Raw genomic sequence first — 16,261 nt, forward strand, 5'->3', positions numbered from 1 at the left:
GCTCTCGCTCTTCCCCCCCGTCGCTCTCGCTCTTCCCCCCCGTCGCTCTCGCTCTCTCTCTTCCCCCCGTCGCTCTCGCTCTCTCTCTTCCCCCCGTCGCTCTCGCTCTCTCTTCCCCCCGTCGCTCTCGCTCTCTCTCTTCCCCCCCGTCGCTCTCGCTCTCTCTCTTCCCCCCCGTCGCTCTCGCTCTCTCTCTTCCCCCCGTCGCTCTCGCTCTCTCTCTTCCCCCCCGTCGCTCTCGCTCTCTCTCTTCCCCCCCCGTCGCTCTCGCTCTCTCTCTTCCCCCCCGTCGCTCTCGCTCTCTCTCTTCCCCCCCGTCGCTCTCGCTCTCTCTCTTCCCCCCCGTCGCTCTCGCTCTCTCTCTTCCCCCCCGTCGCTCTCGCTCTCTTCCCCCCCGTCGCTCTCGCTCTCTTCCCCCCCGTCGCTCTCGCTCTCTTCCCCCCCGTCGCTCTCGCTCTCTTTCCCCCCGTCGCTCTCGCTCTCTTCCCCCCCGCTCTCTTCCCCCCCGTCGCTCTCGCTCTCTTCCCCCCCGTCGCTCTCTCTCTCTTCCCCCGTCGCTCTCTCTCTCTTCCCCCGTCGCTCTCTCTCTCTCTCTTTTCCCCCAGTCGCTCTCTCTCTCTCTCTTCCCCCCCCGTCGCTCTCTCTCTCTCTCTCTTCCCCCCGTCGCTCTCTCTCTCTTCCCCCCCGTCGCTCTCTCTCTCTCTTCCCCCCCCGTCGCTCTCTCTCTCTCTCTTCCCCCCGTCGCTCTCGCTCTCTCTTCCCCCCGTCGCTCGCGCTCTCTCTTCCCCCCGTCGCTCGCGCTCTCTTCCCCCCGTCGCTCGCGCTCTCTCTTCCCCCCGTCGCTCGCGCTCTCTCTTCCCCCCGTCGCTCGCGCTCTCTCTTCCCCCCGTCGCGCTCTCTCTTCCCCCCGTCGCGCTCTCTCTTCCCCCCGTCGCGCTCTCTCTTCCCCCCGTCGCGCGCTCTCTTCCCCCCGTCGCGCGCTCTCTTCCCCCCGTCGCGCTCTCTTCCCCCCGTCGCGCTCTCTTCCCCCCGTCGCGCTCTCTCTTCCCCCCGTCGCGCTCTCTTCCCCCCGTCGCGCTCTCTCTTCCCCCCGTCGCGCTCTCTCTTCCCCCCGTCGCGCTCTCTTCCCCCCGTCGCGCTCTCTCTTCCCCCCGTCGCGCTCTTCCCCCCGTCGCGCTCTCTCTCTTCCACCCCAGTCGCTCTCTTCTCGCTCTTCCCCCCCAGTCGCTCTCTTTCTTTCCCCCCAGTCGCTCTCTCTCTCCCTCCAGTCGCGCTCTCTCTCTTTCCCTCCAGTCGCTCTCTCTCTCTTTCCCCCCAGTCGCTCTCTCTCTCTTTCCCCCCGTCGCTCTCTCTCTCTTTCCCCCCAGTCGCTCTCTCTCTCTTTCCCCCCAGTCGCTGTCTCTCTCTTCCCCCCCCAGTTGCTCTCTCTCTTCCCCACCAGTCACTCGCTCTCTTCCCCCCCCCCAAGTCGCTCTCTCTCTTCCCCCCCCCCAGTCGCTCTCTCTCTTCCCCCCCCAGTCGCTCTCTCTTTTCCCCCCCCAGTCGCTCTCTTTCTTCCCCCCCCCCCCCAGTCGCTCTCTCTCTTTCCCTCCCCCCCCCCCCCCAGTCGCTCTCTCTCTCTCTTCCAACAACAACATGCCCTCAAAAGACCCTCGGCACCACCGGGCACTTCAGCTAGTAAAGGATGTAATAGCAGAGCACTTGGAAAAAAAGTGACCGGATCGGACAAAATCAACATGGCTTTACAAAAGGTAAATCGTGCTTGACTAATCTACTGGAATTTTTTGAGGATGTAACTGGTAAAATAGATAAGGGAGAACCAGTGGATGTGGTGTATTTGGATTTTCAAAAGGCTTTCGATAAGGTCCCGCATAAGAGATTAGCGTGTAAACTTAAGGCACATGGGATTGGGGGCAAAGTATTGACTTAGATAGAGACCTGCTTGGCAGACAGAAAGCAAAGAGTTGGAATAAATGGCTCTTTTTCTGAGTGGCAGGCAGTGACTAGTGGGGTACCGCAGGGATCGGTGCTTGGACCGCAGCTATTCACAATATATATTAATGATCTGGATGAGGGAACTAGATGTAATAGCTCCAAGTTTGCAGACGACACAAAGCTGGGTGGGCGTGTGTGCTGTGAGGAGGATGCCAAGAAACTCCAGTATGATTTGGACAGGTTGGGTGACTGGGCAGAAGCATGGCAGATGCAATATAACGTGGATAAATGCGAGGTTATCCACTTTGGTGTCAAAAACAGGAAGGCAGATTATCTAAATGGCAATAGATTGGGAGAAGGGGAAGTGCAACAAGACCTGGGCGTCCTTGTGCACCAGTCACTGAAAGTAAGCATGCAGGTGGTTAAGAAGGCAAATGGTATGTTGGCCTTTGTAGCAAGAGGAACAAGGATGTCTTGCTGCAGTTGTACAGGGCCTTGGTGAGGCCACATCTTGAGTATTGTGTGCAGTTTTGGTCGCCTTATCTGAGGAAGGATGTTCTTGCCATGGAGGGAGTGCAGCGAAGATTCACCAGGCTGATACCTGGGATGGCAGGAATGACGTATGAGGAGAGATTGGGTTGATTGGGCTTATACTCGCTGGAGTTTAGAAGAATGAGAGGGGATCTCATTGAAACTTATAAAATTCTAACAGGACTGGACAGACTAGATGCAGGAAGGATGTTCCCGATGGCGGGGGAGTCCAGAACCAGGGGTCACAGTCTAAGGATAAGGGGTAAGCCATTTAGGACAGAGATGAGGAGGAATTTCTTCACCCAGAGAGTGGTGAACCTGTGAAATTCTCTACCACAGAAGGCAGTAGAGGCCAATTCATTAAATATATTCAAGAAGGAGTTGGATATATTTCTTAAGGTTAAAGGGATCAAGAGATATGGAGAGAAGGCAGGGACCGGGTACTGAATTTGGATGATCAGCCATGATCGCATTGAATGGCGGAGCAGGCTCGAGGGGCCGAATGGCCTACTCCTATCTTCTATGTATTGGTCTCCTTATTTAAGGAAGAATGTAAATGCGCTGGAAGCAGTTCAGAGAAGGTTTACTAGACTTAATACCTTGAATGGGCGGGTTGTCGTATGAGGAAAGGTTGGACAGGCTAGGCTTGTATCCGCTGGAGTTTAGAAGAGTAAGAGGTGACTTGATTGAAACATAAGATCCTGAGGGGTCTGGACAGGGTGGATGTGGAGAGGATGTTTCCTCTTGTGGGAGAATCTAGAACTAGGGGTCACTGTTTAAAAATAAGGGGTCGCCAATTAAAGACAGAGATGAGGAGAAATTTTCTCTCGGAGGGTCGCGAGTCTTTGGAACTCTCTTCCTCAGAGGGCGGTGGAAGCAGAGTCTTAAGGCAGAGGTGGATGGATTCTTGATAAGCAAGGGGGTGAAGTGTTATTGGGGGCAGGTGGGAATGTGGAGTAATCGGATCAGCCATGATCTTATTGAATGGCGGAGCAGGCTCGAAGGGCTGAGTGGCCTACTCCTAATTCGTATATATTCCTCAGACTGGTCAGCCATTTTTTTAAAACTCTAGTTGTTCTCAGGATGTTGACAACATTGGCAAGCTTGTATTTAGTGGGTGTTCCTGGTTGCCGAGGTGGTGACGGGTCTCAACAGCTGCAGTTCGTGTGCTGATGGCACTCCCACAATGGTGTTAGGTAGGGAATTCCAGATTTCTGGCCCAGCAACGATGAATGAATAGTTATATACGCCCAAGTTAGGATAGTGTGCAACTTGGAGGCAATGGTTATTCCATTTTTGCTCATCCTTCTCATTGGTGGAAAGTTGCAGAGTCAAGGGCTGCTGTCAAAGCAAGATTGGCAAGTTGCTGCAGTGTATCCATAGATGGTACAGACTGAAGCCACATTTCTTGCTAAATTTAGTAGGTGTGTCATAACTACTGTATCATCCACTAACCAAAAACATGCCAACTGACTGATTGCAATTTGATCCAAATCTCACTTTACAAGCTGTTCCTTTCAGTCAAGTGACCAATACATGACATTGAGGCACCATTGTGTTGTCTAATGCTCGGAGAAACCAACCAGCAGTGCATTGCCACCTATGACATTAGTGGGTGCAAACATGCAGCTGGAGAAGGAAACAGCCACACTGGTGTGGAAATGAAGATAATCCAAGTTGGGAACATAATCCCTGCCTCTCCTCCACAAAGCAAGGGACTCGACAACAAATGCAAAAAAGAATTTCTTCCACAATATGAAAAAATAATCTCTTAAAAACTTCACCTTTTACAATTTCTGCCACATTTCAGCCTAATGTACACATTTTATAAAATTTATATAGTGGGTGCCATATTAATTCCATCTCATTCTCTACTGCTATCAGGCCACATATAAAGAAAGACTTGCATTTATATAGCACCTTTCACAACCTCAGAACGTCCCAAAGCACTTTACAGACAACTGAAGTACTTTTGAAGTATAGTCACTGTAGTAATGTTGGAAATGCAGCAGCCAATTTGCGCACAGCAAGCTCCCACAAACAGCAGTTAAATAAATGACCAGCTCATCAGTTTTAGGTGTTGGTGGAGGGATAAAGGTTGCCCAGGAGACCTCCCCTGCTCTTCTTCAAATAGTGCCATGGGATCTTTTATTTCTACTTGAGATAGAGGGGGCTTCAGTTTAACATCTCATCCAAAAGGCAGCACCTCTGACAGTGCAGCACTCCCTCAGCACTGCACTGGAGTGTCAGCCTAGATTGCATGCTCAACTCTTTGGAGTGGGGCTTGAAGTCATGACCTTCATACTCAGAGGCAAGATTGCTACCAATGAGCCAAGGTGGACACATATATAACTCGGGGGGGCTGGTAGTCAGGGGTAAAACAAGGCTATTTTTTGTTGCAACAAAATACATTTGTTCCACAAATAAGTTTCTTGCTCTTGAGGCAATTTAAATACAATTTAACCTGCATTACTGAGCCCTTTGAACTACACTATAGACAGGTAAGCATTTTCCATTTGACCCAAATTATTCTGTGGCAATGTAATCCAGCAGTCTATTGTCCAAGTTCTGCAACATGCTAGCTCTAGAATATTCCCCCCAAAAATTCTCAGAAACAAAGTCCTCAAAGGACTAGACTTGCAAGGGTTAAAAGAAAGTTAAAGATTTAGAATAGACTGTAGAGCACAGACAGAAAGACTTGCATTTATATAGTGCATTTCATGACCTCAGGACATTCCATTGCACTTTACAGCCAATGAAGTACTTTTGAAATGTAGTCACTGTTGTAATGTAGGAAACGTGGCAGCCAATTTGTGCACAGCAAGCTCCCACAAACGACAATGTGATAATGACCAGATAATCTGATTTAGTGATGTTGAGAGATAAATATTGGTTAGGACACCGGGGAGAACTCCCCTGCTTTTGTTTGAAATAGTGCCATGGGATCTTTTACGTCCACCTGACAGAGCAGACGGGGCCTCGGTTTAACATCACATCCGAAAGTAAAAAAAGGTTTCAAGCGATGTGAAACACTTCAATATTTAAAGCGTAAATTTGCTTTTCATCTACTGTTAGTACCTAAAACATCTGTTAATAAGGATAAAGATACAACTTCTACAACTGTGTAAACTTGCTTACTTCAGTAGAAATCTCAGTCACATCATCCACTAGATTGGAGACGAGCCATGATCTAATTGAATGGTGGAACAGACGCGAGGGGCTGAATGGCCTCCCCCTGTTCCTAGATTCCAGTTAAAGCACAAAGAGGCTAGGAATCAATCCTAAAGTAGTAATGGAAACTGTCACCATTTAGTGGAATCCCATTACATTAATATTTATCAGATTTGTCGATAGAAAAATTGTGTACAAATCATCTCAGAATAAACTCGCCTCCCTCCCTCAAGAAGTCAAAAGTGTTTACACTTTAAAGTTCAGCATGACCTAATTTTGATGTTTTTGATACCTGCTTGTCTCTTGCTAACCTAGTGTCACCTAGAATCAGGCACAGCATGGAACGCAATGTTTGCCCATTTATCCTACAGTACTAACTGATGGTTAAACGTTGTCTAGGAAACCCGGTGAGGAGCAGAAAGTCACGGACGGAAATTTATCTCTTCCCTGTCGTTGTAATTAATCAGCTTTTGTATAAAAAGAGCAAGTCAGGATTCAGGAGGGAGGGAATGTACAAATCAAAAGCAAGAAAAGCAGCTAGATAAAAATTCCAATGCTGAACGGCAGAGGATGCCTGAAATCAGCAAAATCTATCAATACGAGAGAGAGAGAGAATGGGAGTCAATCAAGTCGCTCCAAATATTGTTTCGAAAATCTTTCGGCCGCAATTTTGTCTTCTGCACAACATTGAGGATTTACTAGTGGAAAAGTTTATAACACGAAAAAGACAAAAAAGATAGTCATAGAGTCATAGAGTTTTACAGCACAGAAAGAGGCCCTTCGGCCCATCGTGTCTGCGCCACCCATCCATCCCTGTCCAGTCTAATCCCATTTTCCAGCATTTGGTCCATAGCCTTGTGTGCATTGGCATTCCAAGTGCTCATCCAAATGCTTCTTGAATGTTGTGAGGGTTCCTGCCTCTACCACCCTTTTGGGCATTGAGTTCCACATTCCAACCACCCTCTGGGTGAAAAAGTTCCTCCTCAAATCCCCTCTAAATCTCCTGCCCCTTACCCTGAATCTATGCCCCCTTGTTATTGACCCCCCTACTAAAGGGAAAAGTTCCTCTTTGTCTACCCTATCTATGCCCCTCATCATTTTGTATACCTCAATCAGGTCCCCCCTCAGCCTTCTTTGCTCCAAGGAAAACAACCCCAGCCTGTTTAGTCTTTCTTCATAGCTGAGGCGCTCCATCCCAGGTAACATCCTGGTGAATCTTCTCTGCACCCTCTCCAAAGCAATCACATCCTTCCTATAGTGAGGCGACCAGAACTGCACACAGTACTCCAGCTGTGGCCTCACCAGCGTTTTGTACAGCTCCATCATAACCTCCCTGCTCTTATATTCTATGCCTCGGCTAATGAAGGCAAGTATCCCATATGCCTTTTTAACCACCTTATCTACCTGTTCCGCTGCCTTCAGGGATCTATGTATATGTACACCAAGGTCCCTCTGACCCTCTGTACTTCCTAGGGTCCTACCACTCATTGTGTATTCTCTTGCCTTATTTGTCCGTCCAAAATGCATCACCTCGCACTTTTCAGGGTTAAATTCCATTTGCCACTTTTCCGCCCATCTGACCAACCCGTTTATATCGTCCTGTAGCCTGAGGCTTTCCTCCTCGCAATTGACCACCCCACCAATTTTCGTGTCATCTGCGAACTTGCTGATCATACCTTTTACATTCTCATCCAAATCATTTATGTAGATCACAAACAACAAGGGACCCAGCACCGATCCCTGAGGTACCCCACTGGACACAGGCTTCCAGTCACAAAAGCAACCTTCGACCATCACCCTCTGCCTCCTGCCACTCAGCCAGTTTAGGATCCAACGCGCCAAGGCACCCTGGATCCCATTGGCTCTTACCTTCTTGACCAGTCTCCTATGCGGGACTTTGTCAAAGGCTTTACTGAAGTCCATGTAAACCACATCCACAGCATTTCCCTCATCCACCCCCCTAGTCACCCCCTCGAAAAATTCAATCAGATTTGTCAGACATGATTTACCCTTGACAAAGCTATGCTGACTATCCCCGATTAATCCTTGCCTCTCCAAGTGGAGACTAATTTTGTCCCTCAGAATTTTTTCCAATAATTTCCCTACCACAGATGTTAGGCTCACTGGCCTGTAATTCCCTGGTTTATCCCTGCTACCCTTCTTGTATAATGGTACTACGTTAGCTGTTCTCCAGTCCTCTGGTACATCCCCTGTGGCCAGAGAGGTTCTGAAAATTTGTGTCAGAGCCCCTGCAATCTCCTCCTTTGCCTCCCACAGCAGCCTGGGATACATCTCGTCCGGGCCTGGGGATTTAACCACTTTTTGGCTTGCTAAAACCGCTAGCACCTCCTCCCTCTCGATGCGAATATGTTCAAGTATGTCACAGTCCCCTTGCCCGATTTCTATGTCTGCATCGTCTCTCTCCATAGTGAACACAGATGCAAAAAATTCATTTAAAGCCCCGCCTACATCATCTGGCTCTACACACAGATTGCCACTTTGGTCCCTAATGGGCCCTACCCTTTCCCTGGTTATCCTCTTGCCCTTAATATACTTATAAAACATCTTAGGATTTTCCTTTATTTTGCTCGCCAGTGTTATTTCATGGCCCCTCCTCGCCCTCCTAATTTCTTTTTTAAGTATGCCCCTGCACTTTTTATACTCCTCTAGGGCTTCTTCCGTCTTTAGTCTTTTGTAACTGCCAAAAGCCCCCCTTTTATTTCTAATGCATTTTTGTATCTCCCTTGTCATCCAAGGTTCCCTTTGCTTGTTGGTCCCACCCTTGACCTTTACAGGAACATGTTGGCGCTGTACTCTCTCTATTTCCCTTCTGAAAGTCTCCCACTGTTTTGATGTGGATTTTCCTATAAGTAGCTGCTCCCAGTCCACTTTGGCCAGATCCTGCCTTATCATATTAAAATCGGCCTTCCCCCAATTTAGAACCCTTATTTCCGGGCCGTCTTTGTCTTTTTCCATGACCACCTTAAATCTCACCGAATTATGGTCACTGTCGCCAAAATGTCTTTAAAATTACCCAATGAATCACAGTATCTGTGTTTGAAATGTCTCGAACGTTTTCCTTTGGAGGCCTGTGGCTCTCGAGAAGCCTGAGGCGACAGGCCATGGAGATACCCCGAGCTATCGATCGGTCAGCTCAAAGGAAGCCCCAACAATGGAGCATTATGTGGTGGTGTGTAAACAGCCTGTGGAGAAGTCGCCTAGCATGCACTCAAGGATGACTCCCCTCTGACTAAAAAGCACAACTATATTTTGGAGCTGGTGATTGACTTTAAAAAAAGACAGCAAGACTGGCCATTCACAGAGCATACCAGGACTTGCTGTTTATATGCTTCATATCTCTGCCCTCGTGTATGAATTAAAATTTACTGAGACAAAAATCCCAAAGGAAACTATTTTCAGCATTTGCTTTTTTTGTACAAAACATTAAAATAAGATAAAGCATGAACTCTTCAACTTTCTCAAAGGCAAATAAATAATGTAGGTTCCCATATTCAAGGGGTTGTATATTTAGGAAATACAGTATATTACATGTGTGACAAATGAATTTTACACTGAAACTTTGTAAGGTTATTGAGAAAATGCTGGAGTCCATTATTAAGGAAGTGGTAGCAGGACATTTAGAAAATCATAATAAAACCATGGTGACTCTGCTTGATTGATTGTATGAAAGGGAAATCATGTTTGACAAATTTATCAGAGTTCTTTGAGGATGTAACGAGCAGGGTAGATCAAGGGGAACCAGTAGATGTAGTATATTTGGATTTCCAAAAGGCATTCGATAAGCTGCCACATATTAGCATGGAGAGGGGATTGGCTAACTAATAGAAAACAGAGAGTCAGGATAAATGGGTCATCTTCAGGTTGGCAAACTGTAACTAGTCGGGTGCCACAGGGATCAGTGCTGGGGCCTCAACTATTTACAATATATATTAATGACTTGGATGAATGGACTGAGTGTACTGTAGCCAAATTTGCTGCTGATACAAAGATAGGTGGGAAAGCAAGTTGTGAGGAAGATACTAGGGGCTGGATTTTACAAGCCCAGAGGAGGCGGGTCTGCTGGGAAAATCCTAAAAAATGGGAGCGAGTCCCAAACCTGCTCCCAACCAATCTTCGTGGGAGTCGGGTCCTCGATTTGCGCAGGGTCCCAACTCCTAGAGGCGGGAAGAGGATTATAGCCACTTAACTGTTAACAGGCAGTTAAGAGGCTTTTTCCCCCCATTTTCCACTGCTGCTGCGGGCTTCCAGACGTCAGGGAACCCTGCCAGGGTAAGTGAGGCTTGATGTGGGTCTACTGTAATTTTTTTGTATATATGACAGCTGCAGAAGTGGTTTAAATGATTCAATGGGACACTGGTGAGTATCAGAGGTAAGGAAAAGTTATGAAAGTAATGTTTAATGTGTTTAGATGTTTCTGCAGGTGACAAGCTGTGAAGTGTTTGTATAGGGAGAAGTGACAGATGGCTTCTGCAATCTCAGCTGCAGCTGCCATCTGTTTTATCCAAAGGAGAGAGTAATTGGAGAGCCCAGGTGCAAGGGCTCACCTTTGGACAGTGATCGTCAGTGTTTGACAGCACCTCAACTCATCTGTCAAACAAGTGTGGTGCATGTGCCTTTAGGAAAACCGGCAGATGACCCATCATCAACTGACATCATCTGACACCGGCTTTTCCTTAATTTGCCGGCAAGCCCACAGGGCGGGCTTAACAAGGCCAATCAGGGTAAAATAGCGTCAGGTCATCAGACGTCGCTGGGGGTGGGACTGGAACCCAAAAACCAGCAGTCCCGCCTCGAACTCTGCCTTCCAGGTAAGATTACGCCCAAAGAGTCTGCAAAGGGATATAGATAGGGTAAGTGAGTGGGCAAAAATTTGGTAGAGAGAGTATAATGTGGGAAAATGTGAAGTTATCCACTTTGGTAGGAAGAATAGAAAAGCAAAATATTATTTAAATAGAGAGACACTACAGAATGCAGCGGTACAGAAGGATCTGGGTGTCCTCATACAGGACAAAGCAGCCCGCTTGATTGGCACCCCATCCACCACCTTAAACATTCACTCCCTCCACCACCGGCGTACCGTGGCTGCAGTGTGTACCATCTTTTTTTAAATTAGTTTATGGGATATGGGTGTCACTGGCAAGACCAGCATTTATTGCCCATCCCTAGTTGACCTTGAGAAGGTGGTGGTGAGCCACCTTTTTGAACCGCTGCAGTCCGTGTGGTGAAGGTACTCCCACATTGCTGTTCGTAGCGGTTTGTTACAACTGAGTGGCTTACTAGGCCATTTCAGAGGGCAGTTAAGAGTCAACCACATTGCTGTGGGTCTGGAGTCACATATAGGCCAGACCAGGTAAATGCAGCAGATTTCCTTCCCTAAAAGGACATTAGTGAACCAAATGGGTTTTTACGATTATCCGATAGTTTCACGGTCACCATTACTGATACTAGCTTTTTATTCCAGATTTATTTAATTAACTGAATTTAAATTCCCCAGCTATCATGGTGGGATTTGAACTCACGTCTCTGGATCATTAGTCCAGGCCTCTGGCTTACTAGTCCAGTAACATAACCACTATGCTCCCATTCCCATCAATTTAGAGACGATGGAGGGGTCGAGGGAAGTGGTGGGGAGGTAGAGCTGGGTATCAGCATACATGTGGAAACTGACAGTGCTTTTGGATGATGTCACCAAGGGGCAACATGTAGATGAGAAATAGGAGGGGGCCAAGGATAGATCCTTGGGGGACACCAGAGTCAACAGTGCAGGAGCAGGAAGAGAAGCCACTGCAGATGATTCTCTGGCTGCGATTAGATAGACAAGAATGGAACCAGGCAAGTGCAGTGCCACCTGGTTGGACAATGGTGGAGAGCATTGGCAATGTTTCCTCTCATTTTTATTTTATGTGCACAGTCCATTTAAATTTTCCCCTGCTGCGCGGCCGCACATGCACGGTATCTTTTCCAGTGTTACAGCTGGTGAGCAGCCTGCGCGGGTCCTCCTGATTGCTGCACGGCTGCCAAGCTTAGGGGAAACATTGGGCCTTGGAGGAGGAGGATGTGGTCAACCAGACAGGTCAAGAAGGACGGGGAGGGATAGCTTACCTTTGTCACAGTCACATAGGATGTCATTAGTGACTTTAGTAAAAGCTGTTTCGGCACTGTGGCCGGGGCCTAATTGGAGGGACTCAAGCATGAAGTTGTGGGAAAGATGAGCATGGATTTGGGAGGCAATAGCACGTTCAAGGACTTTGTAGAGGAAAGGGCGGTTGGACATGGGGCGGTAGTTTGCAAAGATGGAGGGATCAAGGTTTTTTTTTTTTTTTTTTTTTTTTTTTTTTTTTTTTTTGAGGATGGGGTGATGACAGCAGATTTGAAGGAGAGGGGAACAGTAGCGGAGGAGAGAGAACCATTAAAAATATCCGCTAACATGTGAGCCAGGAAGAAGTTGGGTGGTCAGCAGTTTAATAGGACTAGGGTCGAGGGAGCAGGAAGTGGGTCTCATCGGCAAGATGAGCTTGGAGAGGGCATGAGGGGAAATAGTAGAGAAAGATGCAAATTCAGGGCTAGGGCAGGGGGAACCTTAGAGGAAGTTTGGCCTGGTGAGCTCAGGGAAGGGAGGGAAGTGGCAGAGGCAGCTGAACAGATGGTCTCAACCTTTGTGACAAAGAAGTCCATGAGCTCCTCACACTTGTTATTGGAGGCAGGGGTGGAGGAGACAGGGGAGAGGGGTTTATGAAGACTGCTTGTGGTGAAGAGAAGCCAGGGGTTACCTTTACATTCCTGGATGATCTGCACAGGACATGTAGTTTAGGAATTCTCTCCACATCCCGTCTCTCCTCATTTAAGACGCTCCTTAAATCTGACCTCTTTGACCAAGCTTTCTGAATATCTCATGTGGCTCGGTGTCAAATTTTATAGTAAATTTCTTCTACTACATTTAACGGCGCTATATAAATGCAAGTTGTTGTTGTTGACACAAGAGACTTTCACCCATCAGTCTGGGCTGGGTTCATTTAAATCTTCAGAAAGAAAGTGTACACTTAATTAGAAATGATGGCCCAACATTTGCGATCAGAATCTTCCCGCGGGCGGACGCCTCCGACCTGTAAAAAATCTACGCATTTACCTGGTGGCCCAGGAGGTACGGTGGCTTGTGATCCTGGGCCTCTCCGGGTACCCGCAGGCAGAGGCCCACGTATCTCAGGGGCGCTCGCGATCCTGGGCCTCTCCGGGTACCCGTGGGCAGAGGTCCACGTATCTCAGGGGCGCTCGCGATCCTGGGCCTCTCCGGGTACCCGCAGGCAGAGGCCCACGTATCTCAGGGGCGCTCGCGATCATGGGCCTCTCCGGGTACCCACGGGCAGAGGCCCACGTATCTCAGGGGAGCAGGCGGTTTGCAAGCGCCCCTGGGATCACGTGGGCCAGCCCAACTAGTATAAGAAGGGAATCCCCATTCGTACTTACGGGAGTTGCGAACGTACGGAATCCCCAGAATATGAATGGGGATCACTTACAAAATACACACATATGAAATACATTTTAAAAAATTACATTTAAAATGCCATTTAATTAAATATTTTAAACAAAAATTTAATTTTTTGAAAAAATAATTTATATGTTTTAATGGGGTTAAAAATAAACTTACCTTATTGGACACTGTTTTTAATGTATAAATGAGTGATAACATTTTATTTTTCTAATTTTTAAAACTCTTATGCTGGTATGATCTGGTGGCTGAAAGATAATCATGACTGGGAACTAAACATACAAGGGTATTTGACAATTAGGAAGGACAGACAGGAAGGAAAGGGAGGTGGGATTGCTATGTTAATCAAGGATGGAATCACTGCAATAGTCAGAAATGATATTGGGTCAAAGGATCAGGATAGTGAAATAGTTTGGGTGGAGATAAGGAATAAGAAGGGGAAAAAGTCACTAGTGGGCGTAGTCTATAGGCCTCCTAACAGTGGCAACTCTGTTGGTCGGAGTATAAATCAGGAAATAGTTGGGGCTTGTAATAAGGGAACAGCTATAATCATGGGGGATTTTAACTTTCATATTGACTGGACTAATCAAATTGGGCATGGCAGCCTTGAGGAAGAGTTCATAGAGTGTATTAGGGACAGGTTCCTTGAGCAGTATGTAACTGAACCAACCAGGGGGCAGGCAATCTTCGATCTGGTCCTGTGTAATGAAACAGGATTAATAAAAAATGTCCTAGTAAAGGATCCCCTTGGAATGAGTGACCATAATATGGTTGAATTCTAAATTCAGTTTGAGGGTGAGAGAGTTGGATCTCAAACCAGCATACTGAGCTTAAATAAAGGAGACTATGAAGGTATGAGAGTAGAATTGACTAAAGTGGACTGGGAAAACAGATTAAAGTGTAAGACGGTACAAGAGCAGTGGTCTACATTCAAGGAGATATTTCACATCTTTCAAGATAAATATATTCCACTGAGGAAAAAGGGGAGTAAAAGAAAAGACAGCAATCCATGGCTTAGTAAAGTAATAAAGGATAGTATCCGACTGAAAACAAGGGCATATAAAGTAGCCAAATCTAGTGGGAGGATAGAAGATTGGGAAGCATTTAAAAGCCAGCAAACAATAACTAAAAGATTAATTAAGAAAGGAAGATAGATTATGAAAGTAAACTAGCAAAAAATATAAAAACAGATAGCAAGAGTTTCTACAGCTATATAAAAAGAAAAAGGGTGGCTAAAGTGAACATTGGTCCCTTAGAGGATGGGATCGGGAAACTAGTGGTGGGGAACATGGAGATGGCAAAGACGCTGAACAAATATTTTGTATCAGTCTTTACAGTAGAGGACACTAAAAATATCCCAACACTGGACAAACAGGGGGCAATGGGGGGGGGGGGGGGGGAGGAGCTAAAGACGATTAAAATCACTAAGGAGATGGTACTCAGTAAAATAATGGGACTTAAGGCGGATAAATCCCCCGGACCTGATGGCCTACATCCTAGGGTCTTGAGAGAAGTGGCGGTAGGGATTGTGGATGCATTGGTGATTATTTTCCAGAACTCCCTGGACTCAGGAACGGTCCCGGCAGATGGGAAAACTGCTAATGTAACACCCTTATTTAAGAAGGGAAGTAGACAAAAAGCTGGAAACTATAGACCAGTTAGCCTAACATCTGTGGTTGGCAAAATGTTGGAGTCCATTATTAAGGAAACAGTAACAGAGCATTTGGATAAACATAATTTAATAGGACAGAGTCAGCATGGTTTTATGAAGGGGAAGTCATGTTTGACAAATTTGCTCGAATTCTTTGAGGATGTAACATACAGGGTGGATAAAGGGGAACCCAATAAGCTGGTCACATGGTATGGTGGCCATTTTGTATGCCCCTTTTTCTGGGCTTCTTTTAAAACAGTCTTTAAAATCACGGCCTCTTCTGCCATTTGACCCTTTTTAAATATAAAGTCCAATTTTGTGAATCCTACAGGGGAACCAGTGGATGTAGTGTATTTGGACTTCCAAAAGGCATTTGGCAAGGTTCCACACAAAAGATTACTGATCAAGATAAGAAATCACAGGATTGGGGGTAATATACTGGCATGGGTGGAAGATTGGCTATCTAACAGAAAACAAAGAGTTGGGATAAATGGTTCATTCTCGGGCTGGCAATCAGTAACTAGTGGTGTTCCGCAGGGGTCAGTGCTGGGACCCCAACTCTTTACAATCTATATTAACGATTTGGAGGAAGGGACCGAGTGCAACATATCTAAGTTTGCCGACGATACAAAGATGGGAGGGAAAGCAATGAGTGAGGAGGACATAAAAAACCTGCAAAAGGACATAGACAGGCTAAGTGAGTGGGCAGAGATTTGGCAGATGCTATATAATGTTGGAAAGTGTGAGGTTATGCACTTTGGCAGAAAAAAATCAAAGAGCAAGTTATTATCTAAATGGAGAGAAACTGCAAAGTGCTACAGTACAAAGGGATCTGGGGGTCCTGGTGCATGAAACACAAAAAGTTAGTATGCAGGTGATCAGGAAGGCCAATGAATCTTGGCTTTTATTGCAAGGGGGAATGGAGTATAAAAACAGGGAAGTCTTGCTGCAGTTATACAGGGTATTGGTGAGGTCACACCTGGAATACTGCGTGCGTTTTGGTTTCCATATTTAAGAAAAGATATACTTGCTCTCAAGGCGGTTCAGAGAAGGTTCACTCGGTTGATTCCGGAGATGAGGGGGTTGACGTATGAGGAAAGGTTGAGTAGGTTGGGACTCTACTCATTGGAGTTCAGAAGAATGAGAGGCGATCTTATCGAAACATAGAAGATTGTGAGGGGGCTTGATCGGGTGGATGCGGGGAGGATGTTTCCACTGATGGGTGAGACTAGAACTAGGGGGCATAATCTAAGAATAAGGGGCTGCACTTTCAAAACTGAGATGAGGAGAAACTTCTTCACTCAGAGGGTAGTAAATCTATGGAATTTGCTACCCCAGAGAGCTGTGGAAGCTGCAACATTAAATAAATTTAAAATGGAGATGGACAGTTTCCTAGCAGATAAGGGAATTAGGGGTTACGGGGAGAGGGCAGGGAAGTGGACGTGAGTCTAGATTCGGATCAGCCA

General features: G+C 46.7%; 1 protein-coding gene across 4 annotated transcripts in view; it reads right to left on the bottom strand.

The window, feature by feature from the left end:
* Positions 1-16,261, bottom strand: part of LOC147121630 (filamin-A-interacting protein 1-like) — an 85,357-nt gene that overhangs the window by 65,717 nt on the left and 3,379 nt on the right. The gene's annotated exons all lie outside the window — the stretch shown is intronic.

This window comes from Somniosus microcephalus, chromosome 3, assembly GCF_052327205.1.
Source record: "Somniosus microcephalus isolate GS21.2 chromosome 3, FLI_Smic_1.0, whole genome shotgun sequence".
NCBI classification, from domain to species: domain Eukaryota; kingdom Metazoa; phylum Chordata; class Chondrichthyes; order Squaliformes; family Somniosidae; genus Somniosus; species Somniosus microcephalus.